The sequence below is a fragment of the Sus scrofa genome, chromosome 10, assembly GCF_054392235.1.
Source record: "Sus scrofa isolate SSC_HxYL_T2T_F1_AM1 chromosome 10, Sscrofa_HxYL_maternal_Yorkshire_Landrace_v2.0, whole genome shotgun sequence".
NCBI classification, from domain to species: Eukaryota; Metazoa; Chordata; class Mammalia; order Artiodactyla; family Suidae; genus Sus; species Sus scrofa.
Window position 1 is genome coordinate 93,211,267 of NC_139392.1, and position 9,294 is coordinate 93,220,560.

The 9,294-nt window shown below is 52.4% G+C and overlaps 1 long non-coding RNA gene across 1 annotated transcript; it reads right to left on the reverse strand.

Annotated features, from left to right (window-relative positions):
- Window positions 1-670: 670 nt before the first annotated feature.
- Window positions 671-8,175, reverse strand: LOC146399617 (uncharacterized). The gene is made up of 5 exons (XR_014818387.1): window positions 7,692-8,175; window positions 7,214-7,384; window positions 6,434-6,856; window positions 5,397-5,613; window positions 671-4,781 (listed from the first exon to the last, which is right to left on the reverse strand). It is a non-coding gene; the product is annotated as an uncharacterized LOC146399617 (long non-coding RNA).
- Window positions 8,176-9,294: the final 1,119 nt, after the last annotated feature.

Genomic DNA, 9,294 nt, shown 5'->3' on the forward strand with positions numbered 1-9,294 from the left:
CTCCTTCTTTTTTCTCTTCGTCTCCTCCTCCTCCTTCTTCTCCCCCCCCATGGGAATCCCTTTGGGCCAAGACTGTGTCCACAGTTTTGCACACCTGAGTGCTCAGCCCCCTGGCACAGTGTTCTGCAAAGGCTTCTTCAATGAATGAATAAAAGGACGACCCTGTCATCACTCCCTCCTGTTGCCAGCAGCCCAGGTACCTTGATTTTGAGGATAATCTCTCAGTAAAACCCCAAACCCACTTGACCCCAAGTACTCGGCCTCTCTAGTAACTCTGTTGCCTGGTGGGGGTGAGAAAGGCTGGGCATCCATTTGCTCCACCCATTCTTCTCCCCCTTTCACCTTCGATGGCAAAGTTATTGAAGAGGAGAAAGTGGTGGAAGATCAAAGGAAAATGACCGAGGAAGGCAAACACCTGTCAGCTCATCTCTGTATCACATGACATCAGCCAGAACTTTCTCCATTCGGGTGTCACCCACCTGCGGCTAATTCTTTCAACCCTATGCGAGTGCAAAGGACTTTTTTGTCCTGCAAGGGCATCAGAGGCTCCAGAAAGAGCCCACTGCCTCTGAACAAAGCTACTGGGGAAATGAAAACGAAGCTGTATTAAAGGCAGTTTCTGGGCTTGTCATTACAATTGAAATAACAAAATGTTTTGACAGATTACTTCTGAACAAAGCCTTTTTAATTCTGGATGTGAGTCTTTGGCACAGGAGGAATCAACTGGGTGTCCCCGGGTGACTAGCTAAACCGTATACAGATCCCACACCTCCTTTCTCACAATGCGCTTCTGAGTCTGACACTCCAGGTCGGTTTTGCTGCTTGCAGTCAGAGGGGCCGTCTTTTCCTTCAAGGTCAATGGGTGATTCAGCTCTCACTGCTCACTGCGTATTTGTATTCACTGTAGGCAGGCATTGCCAGATGAATGCAGTATTTTTCCAGTTAAAAGTAACCTGATTCGGAGTTCCCATCCTGGTACAGTGGAAATGAATCTGACTAGGAACTGTGAAGTTGCGGGTTCCATCCCTGGCCTCTTGCTCAGTGGGTTAAGGGTCTGGCGTTGCCATGAGCTGTGGTGTAAGTCGCAGATGCAGCTCGGCTCTGATGTTACTGTGGCTGTGGTGTAGGCCGGCAGGTGCAACTCCAATTCGACCCCTAGGCTGGGAACCTCCATATGCCATGGGTGCAGCCTAAAAAGAAAAAAAAAAAAAAGTAACCTGATTCAGTGAGTGTTTGTGATGAAAAATTGAGTTTAAATCCCTCCCACATGCACCTGTGTAGCCCGGGAGGGTTCAGAAGCCCTGAATCTTCTCTTATCTAAGCCACAAGTTCCCAGCAGGCGGCGGCTGCTGGTGTAAATAAAGCACCCATGTGAATATTTTCCTGGTACCCAGACCCATAGGAAACAAGACCTCATCCACTTTTTTCTTGGAGGCCGTTGTTTTTGTCCCAAATCCCTTGGATAAAAACTTTCCTGGCGCGTCTCCTTCCTTTTAGCAACTTTCTTCCATTCAATTGATTTTTGTGACCCATCCCAGGGAACTATTCTTTCGGGACATCTCGGCAGCAAATAAAATGCCCCAGAGCCTAAGGACGGGTGTCCCACCAAGGTCCACTGCTGGCTTTGTCACTTTGGCCAAGATGCTCAGCTTCTCTGAGGCAGAAGCCTGTCCCCCGAGAACCCTGAGACCGTGCAGCCTTCAGCGCCGCCCACACAGGAAAACACCCTGGCAGGTAGATAGGGTTCCAGTGCCACAGTGCCGCTGCCTCCTCACCTTCTTCTGCTTTGGCGTCCTCAGGGGTAAGGCTGGGGATGGCAATAAATAGCCAAGGCGCCGAGTCGTCCTTAGGACTGGAAATGAGGAGCGCAGGAGCTGGCGCCGAGGCGGGCGGCGTGCATCAGCTGCACTCACTTACCGGCGACCCCGTGACTTCTTCTTTGCAACACAGGGAAAATAAGTTTCTAGTGGGCTCCTGAAATGCACAGATGCAGAAACACTTTGAGTCCCAAACAGCGCACACAGGCACCGCCCTCATCCTCGGTCCGATGCCCGCAGCTAAGACTATTCATGGCATATGCCCGGACGTGGCCATCCTACCCCAGCCAGCTACCCTCAAAGACGACAGACAGAAATTAGGCAGGGTTGCAGCGGCCTGCTTCCTGCCTCACCAGGAGAGGCTGCTGCCGTCTCCTCTCCCGGACACGCGTGTCGTGAAGAAATAGTCATCTTTGCATAATGATCAGTCAGAGTTTTCCTTATAGCCCACTGCTGAGTCTTTTCCTATAAAGGGGACGGGCATTGCTGGCAGAGGAAACCTCCCTGAGAGAATGGTATTAATGAGAGCTGACCAGAGGCCGCCTTGCTGTGAAATGATCGGATCCCCCTTATTTGCCCAAGTCAGGAAGGAGTTCAGCATGCGTTGTCTACACTTGACATTGCCATTCTGAAGGTTCAAGTTTGCTGCGATTCAAGGATAGAGAAAATGTAGGAGTTCCCACTGTGGTGCCGTGGGTTAAGGATCCAGCATTGCTGCAGTTGTGGTGTAGGCTGCAGCTGAACTCGGATTTCATCCCTGGTCCTGGAGACTTCCATAAGCCACGTGTGTGGCTAAAAAAAAAATAAAGACAGAGAAAACACTGGGTGTAAAATGACCTCAGGACAGCCCAGCAGCCGGACAGTGGCCAGACTCCTTTATCCCCTACTAGAAGTAACCATGGCAACAGACGCAAAGCAGAGTGGGCTCAGACGGAAAATGAAGCTTGCTCCTTACAACTGAACAGGCGGGTCACTACCTTGACAGAACTTCCCTTCTGAGTCCTCAGCTTCTGTGCCCTGTCCCCTCCCAGTGCAATGGCCCACACAGGCAACCACCTCTCCGTCCTTCTTCTATAACAGCAGTGAGTGGCAGACCAAGTCCAGCTTCCTTGGGGACAGGTCTCTGCAAGGTCTTAGGTGAGAAGAGGGCGTGTTTTAGAATCCAGCAGACCTGGCATCAAATGCCAGCTCTGGAAGTTTCTAACCATGAGGCCTCGTGAAGTCGCTTAAGCTCTGGAGTGGCCACCTTCTGACGTCCGAAGGGGTTAGGGATGTCAGCACCTCAGGAGGCAGGGCCTGGAGAGGAGGAGTTTCCCCTTGGCAGGTGCTGGCCTTTTAGAGCAGATGGTAAAACTGTTGGATCCACCCCCGCGAACATGGCCTCAGCCTGGACTGATTGCAGCACCGCAGCTTTCTTTTCCCTGCCTGTGACTCCTCGCGTGTGACGCCCTGGGTCTGGACGACAAATGCTATTAAATCCGGTAGTGTTAGTGTCAGAGCTGAGAGGAGAACCCAGGCCTTTTGGCTCTGCTCTCTTGTCTGCTTCCTGCTGAATCACGGTCATGACCGATTCCCTGACCTTGGACACTGCGGGCAAGCCGCGTGGCGTGCGGGGGATGGAGTACGGGTTGCCACAGGATCAGCCCTCATCCTGTGCAGCCTGGGCTTGCGAGGCCCACTGCTGCTCTGCAGGTGTCACACAGCTGCTGTGGACCGACCGTTGTGTCCCCCGAATCCACACGGCACATTGAAGATCACCTCCTGTTAGTCTCCCCCAAACCGTGAGCACAGGATTTACGGTCCCTGTTTCAGGATGGTGGTCCCTAAGGCCCAGCATGCCCGTGTCCCTGACCCCAGCCCATCACCCAGACCTTTAACAGCTAAACTGTCCGTGACCCCTCAGCAATGCCGAATAACTGGGGTGTTAGCCAGGCTCACGGGGAGCAGGTTTTCATCGAGGCGTGGCAGTGACCCGGGTCTCCTGGGCTGGCACCCCAGGTGACTTGTGAGTCAGGAGAGGGGCACTGGGGTGGGGCCGTCAAGCAAAGCTGCATTTTCTTGTCCATTCACGCCATTGTGGGAAAATCTGTCAAGCCTCGGGAAAGTGGCCGGACACGTTTCTCCGTAAGCTCCTGGGCACACATGCAAGAGGTGCCACACCCCTGACCTCACAGAAGAGGGAAGGCCTGGCTGAGGCTCCCTGAAGAAATGCAAGGCATGTCCACATAAATCTGGATTGTCAGGCAGTGACTTGTGCCCTGAGAGGCCCTGTGGGGCAAGAGAATGAGATGGGCTGGAAAACTGAGTTCCAGCCCTGTTGGCCACGTCTGAGCTGTGTGTGGCTGTGGGTGAGTCCCTCGACCTCTCTGAGCCTTCACTGCAACATCTTGTTTGCGAGCTGTTGCTTGCCGGAACTTGTTTGCATGTATGTCCTGTTTCCTAAGTCTGCAAATTCAGCAGGTCAAAAGCAAGAACCCGAAGGATGAGAGAATTAACCTGAAGGGGATGAGATCCCACACGGGGACCCTGGCTCACGACCTTTTCTGCAGCTCATTTAGTCTTCCATTTTAATTAATGCGTCCGACTTCTTTTTTGCCTAATGCTCCTTTCCACAGAGTCGGTGGTGACTTTATCTCCATGCACAGTTCTTTTTCAAGCCCCAGATGTTTGGCATAGAAATGAACCAAAAAGCTGGGGTTTGAGATGCTTCTCTGCTTCCTCAAGAAAGTCTGGAGAGAGGACCCAGCTGAGCAGCCCGGCCGGGCGGGCAGAAGGGTCCTCGGAGCTGCAGCTCTGGTGGAGAAATACCTCCTTAATGCAGTACATGGAGAGCAGGAAATGAGGTGCTTTTACTGTTTTATTGCTTGCGGAGTCGAATCGAAGTCAAGAGGCAGAAGTCACGACGACTCAAGAGGTCTTGAAAACATGGCAAGCCTCTTAGAGAATGGCACGCTTTTATACAGCCTGTGCGGAGAGAAAATTGTGATTAAGGATCTGTAATTTTTATTTGCAGACTTTCAGTTCTGCTCTCACTTGGTTGAAACCATCGTTTCCGTCTTTCATTTCCTGTATTGGGTATGTCCCCGAGAACAGCTTCTCTGCATGTCTACACTGCCTGGATCTCGGCACTTTGAGGAGCGGGGCCGTGCCTGTGCCTCCTGCCTGGAGGGAGGACTCTGGTTCACCTCTAGGAGCCCTTGCCAATGGGGACCTGAGCACGCGAAGGTCTGGGCGCCCGGAAAGGGTGCTCGTACCCATGCCCACAGCCACGCACACAACTGAAGGCTGGAGAGCAAATGCAGAAGTCGCTAGTGGGAGAAAATGCCATTGCCAACTGCACATGGAACTAAGGTTTCGAACCAGATGGAAAATCAGAAGATTCTGAGGAACTTGAAAGTTACCCGAGAACTTGTGCTCTGAGATTAAAAACTCAACCTTTCTTCATCCTAAATATCATGCAGATTCTGACTCCTAAATGTGCAGCAAAAACCTCAAAAAAAAAAAAAAAAAAAAAAGAAAGAGTAAGGAGAAACATGCATGTTTTGTGTGCATTTTGAAAAAGAAGGTACCGGTCAATACCAATCTTTAGTTTTCTCCCTGACGCTAAAAGTGAAGCTCGAATTCCTTGGCTGAGCATGAAACCGGGAGCTCAGACGCGGAGAGATGAGGCCCTGGGCGCCTCCGGGCCTGTGCTGGTCACACTCCCAGCGTTCTTGTCGCGGTCCACCACCTCCCAGGCCTTCACCATGTTGAAAGTTTGAAGAGCACGTATCCCCCGGGGCATTCTGAGAATGTCCTAGAACATATTTGGAAAGGGAAACAGAAAGGCCCTTTTATTTTTTAGGAACCATTGTCTCAATGATCTCATCCTGGAGAGTGACGGGAAGGACCCAGGCAGCGTCAGCTCTGATTCTGGCCTCTGAGCCCCGTGCTGCCCGAGGTCTGCTTCTCGAATCCACCTCAGGGCTGCGCGGGGGGGCCCCTGGCTGTGATCCCGGGGAAGGAAAGAGGGAGGGCACGGCCCCCCAGCACCCGGGACCCACCTCGGAGCATCCTGCCTCTTCTGCAGATGGGCCCGAGTGAGCGAGATGCACAGAGCTCTGCTCCCCGCCTCCCCCTCCCCCACCCCCGCCTCCGCGGGGAGCGGGGGTGGGGGTGGGGGGTGGAGAGAAAGGACAGTGGTCGCTCCCTTCCAAGTCACATCCTGCCCAAAAGCTCCATCAGGAGCAAGCGGCGTGGGGCCACCGTGACAGAGGACTTCAGCCTGGCGGTCTTCCTCAATCACCCTTTTTGCTCTTTTGTCCTTCACTGTCCTTGGCCCTTCCTCCCTTAGCCCCCAGGGCTCTGCCAGTGCTTCTCCCCTGTGAAGCCTGAAAATTTCACAAGACACAGACCCTAGAGTATCTCCTAGGACAGAGCCTGAACCACAGGGGCCACTCTTAGAAACAGTCCTTTGCCTTGTGGTTGGGGGGTTCGCTGGGGAGCTCTTGGGGCTCTTTACTGTCCAAGGTTGAGACCTAACAGCTTGGCTGCAGGAGCTGTCTTCTGTGCCCCTCCTTCCCGCCTTCCAGAAGCATGTGCTTTGCCATCTGATGGCCTTAATTAATGGCACACACCTCTCTCCGCATCTGTGAAAAGGCGTCACGATGGCACCCGTCTCTTAGGGGTGTTCACATACTTAAGAAAGACTTGGAACAATGCAGGGTCCTGAGAGAGCACTCAGTAAGTGCCAGCTATGCCTCCTGGCTCTTTCTTCAGCTCCTTGCCATGGCCGTGCCCCTCTGACAGGGAAACAGAGGGGAAATTAGAAAGGAGTCTCGCTTCCCAGGATCTAGTGAGTGAGCTGAGAGACACAAACACAGCATCCTTAAGCGAGGCCGTGTCACAGGAAGGGCGTTGAATGAGGAAATCTCAGTTCGGGGGTTCCCGTGTGGTCCAGCAGGCTAGGGATTCGGCATTGTCACAACAGTGGCTAGGGTCGCTGCTGTGGTGTGGGTTCGATTCTTGGCCCAGGAACTTCTGCCTGCTGTGGGTGCAGCCTGAAAAAGAAAAAAAAAAAAGGAAAAAGGAAAAAGAAAATGTCAGTACAAATGAACCAGCCAAGAAAAGGAACCTTTAATAATTGGTGTAAATGCCAAAACCACGGGAGAAGTGGGTGGCGTTTTCTCCTTGAAGATGTGTTTATTTCAGTAGTTTAGAGGAGCAGGGAAATCGTTTTCCTAGGGGGCTTGTACGTGAGGGGTTGTCAAGATACCTCTAAGGCCATGAGAAAGAGGTTTTGCTGGGGAACAAAGTTCACTGGGACAGAGCGGGGCAGATAAATTTGGGTTCAGTACATGAAACCTGACTTGTGTTTGGAGCCCCCTGGTTGGAGACTTGAAGCACCCGGGGCTTACCTCCTTCTGACGACACTTCGAGCTCTCTGAACTCATGACATCTTAGCTTTGTCCTGGTGGAATCGATGGTGGCAGAAGGGGCGGCATGGTAGAGGCCTTGTTGTTTTATTCTTTGCTGGAGGCTTCTGCTCTGCTCCTCCTCGGGACGGCTCAGCGTTGGCAGTGGGAAACCTATATGGGTTTTCCTCTGTGAAAACTCGAGGTTGAAGTTTGCCTTCAGTGCCTACATTTGCATAATTGAGAGGCTTTCCGGGAGTGGGGTGTGGGGGGCAGACTCCTCTCCCAAGGGCTGCACTGAAGTACACATTTCCAGGAGTCTGTTGCTACCCTGAGAAATGCGTTTGTCTAAAACCTGCAAACCCCTTGTTCTAGACGCCCCCAGGAGCTGCTGGCAGTAACCTCGGGGGTTAACCCTGGGGCTGTGGGACGGATCAGCACAGGCATCCATCCGTCTCTCTGTCTGAAGAGTGAAACTTACGGAGTTCCCGCTGTGGCACAATGGGATTGGCGGCGTCTTGGGAACACTGGGACTTGGGTTTGATCCCAGCCCGCATAGTGGGTTAAGGATCCAGCATGGCCACAGCTGCAGCTTGGATCTGATCCCTGGCCTGCGCACTCCATATACGGCGGGGTGGCCACTAAAGAAGAAAAAGGAAAACCTTTAAAGAAGAAAAAAGCGAAACTTGGAGGCGATCCAGGCAAACAGCCGCAGAAGGAAGGCCCCGAGGGCCGGGTCCCAGGCTCTGCGGCGCCCTCTGACCTCACTTGGAACTGTTGGCTTCAGCTGGGTCGAGAAACAAGGGGGACCCGGTGGTCGACAGGATCATTCCTGTTAAATTAGTGACCTCTTCCTCCTGCTGCCCTTTGGGGACGTTGTCTGGGGGCCTGGGGAGGAAAAGACTCCCCCAGGCCGTCCACACAGAGGACAGAGATGTGCGCCCACCGCCCCCTCTCCACGCATCAGAGGCTGACACCCTTTCCGTGAGAAAATTCAGACGGTTTGGCCTCCAGGTGTGCCCTGAATCACCTGGCAGCCAGGTTCCGGGCAAGTCTCCGCTGAGTCAGCCGCCGTGCGTCCTGCTGCAGACAGACCTGCAGGTCGGCGCTCCTGCCGTCTCATGCCTGGCTCTTGGTCTGCAGGCGGGGAGATGCTGCCTGATCACAGCCGGTGACTCAACCGGGTCCTTGGAAGGTTCTTGCATAAACCACAACCCAGAAGGCTCAGCAAAGTCACTTCGAAATTCTAAACTCTGCTAGGAGGACTGGTAAGAAGTGAGACTTCTCATGTAGGTGACTTCCTTGTCCTTGGAAGAGCTCTGGAAGCGACTTACTCTACGGTGAGCATGCGTTTAGGGGTCATGGTCAGCCCTGTCTCACAGGTGGTCCTCCCTGCAGATCCCAGAGCCCCTTAGGACAGGAGGAGGGTCCTGCCTCAGGGTGAGAGGCTGACTTTCCTGGCTTCCCCTGCCTCCTACAGTCTGCGTTCTGCCAACAGATACCCCTCTGCTCCCTTCATAGTTTGCAAGAAGGGCCAGAAAAAACAAGGGCTCTTTTTGAAAAACTGTATCTCATTTTATTCACTTATTTCAATCAACCCCAAAAATCCCATGTTAATATATGATTTTTCTGAATCACCCTGAGTTTAGATTCATTTCCATATAATGACTTGGGTACAATGCTAAAAATTGCAAAATAGGAGCATATATATATATTCAGGGTTTATTGGCTCAAAGCACCTAGATAACTGTTTTATATTCTTTTTTTTTTTTTTTTTTTTTTTGCTTTGCTTTTTAGGGCTGCACCTGTGGCATATTGAAGTTCCCAGGCTAGGGGTCAAATCAGAGCTGCAGCTGCCAGCCTACACCACAGCCATAGCAACTTGGGATCTGAGCCGCATCTGTGACCTACACCACAGCTCATGGCAACACTGGATCTTTAACCCACTGAGTGAGGCCAGGGATCGTACCTGTGTCCTTATGGATACTAGGTGGGTTGATAACTCACTGAGCCACAACAGGAATCCCATGTTTTATATTCTTGCATGCTCCTGAAGATCTGAAGTAGACATTATTTGTTGTTTT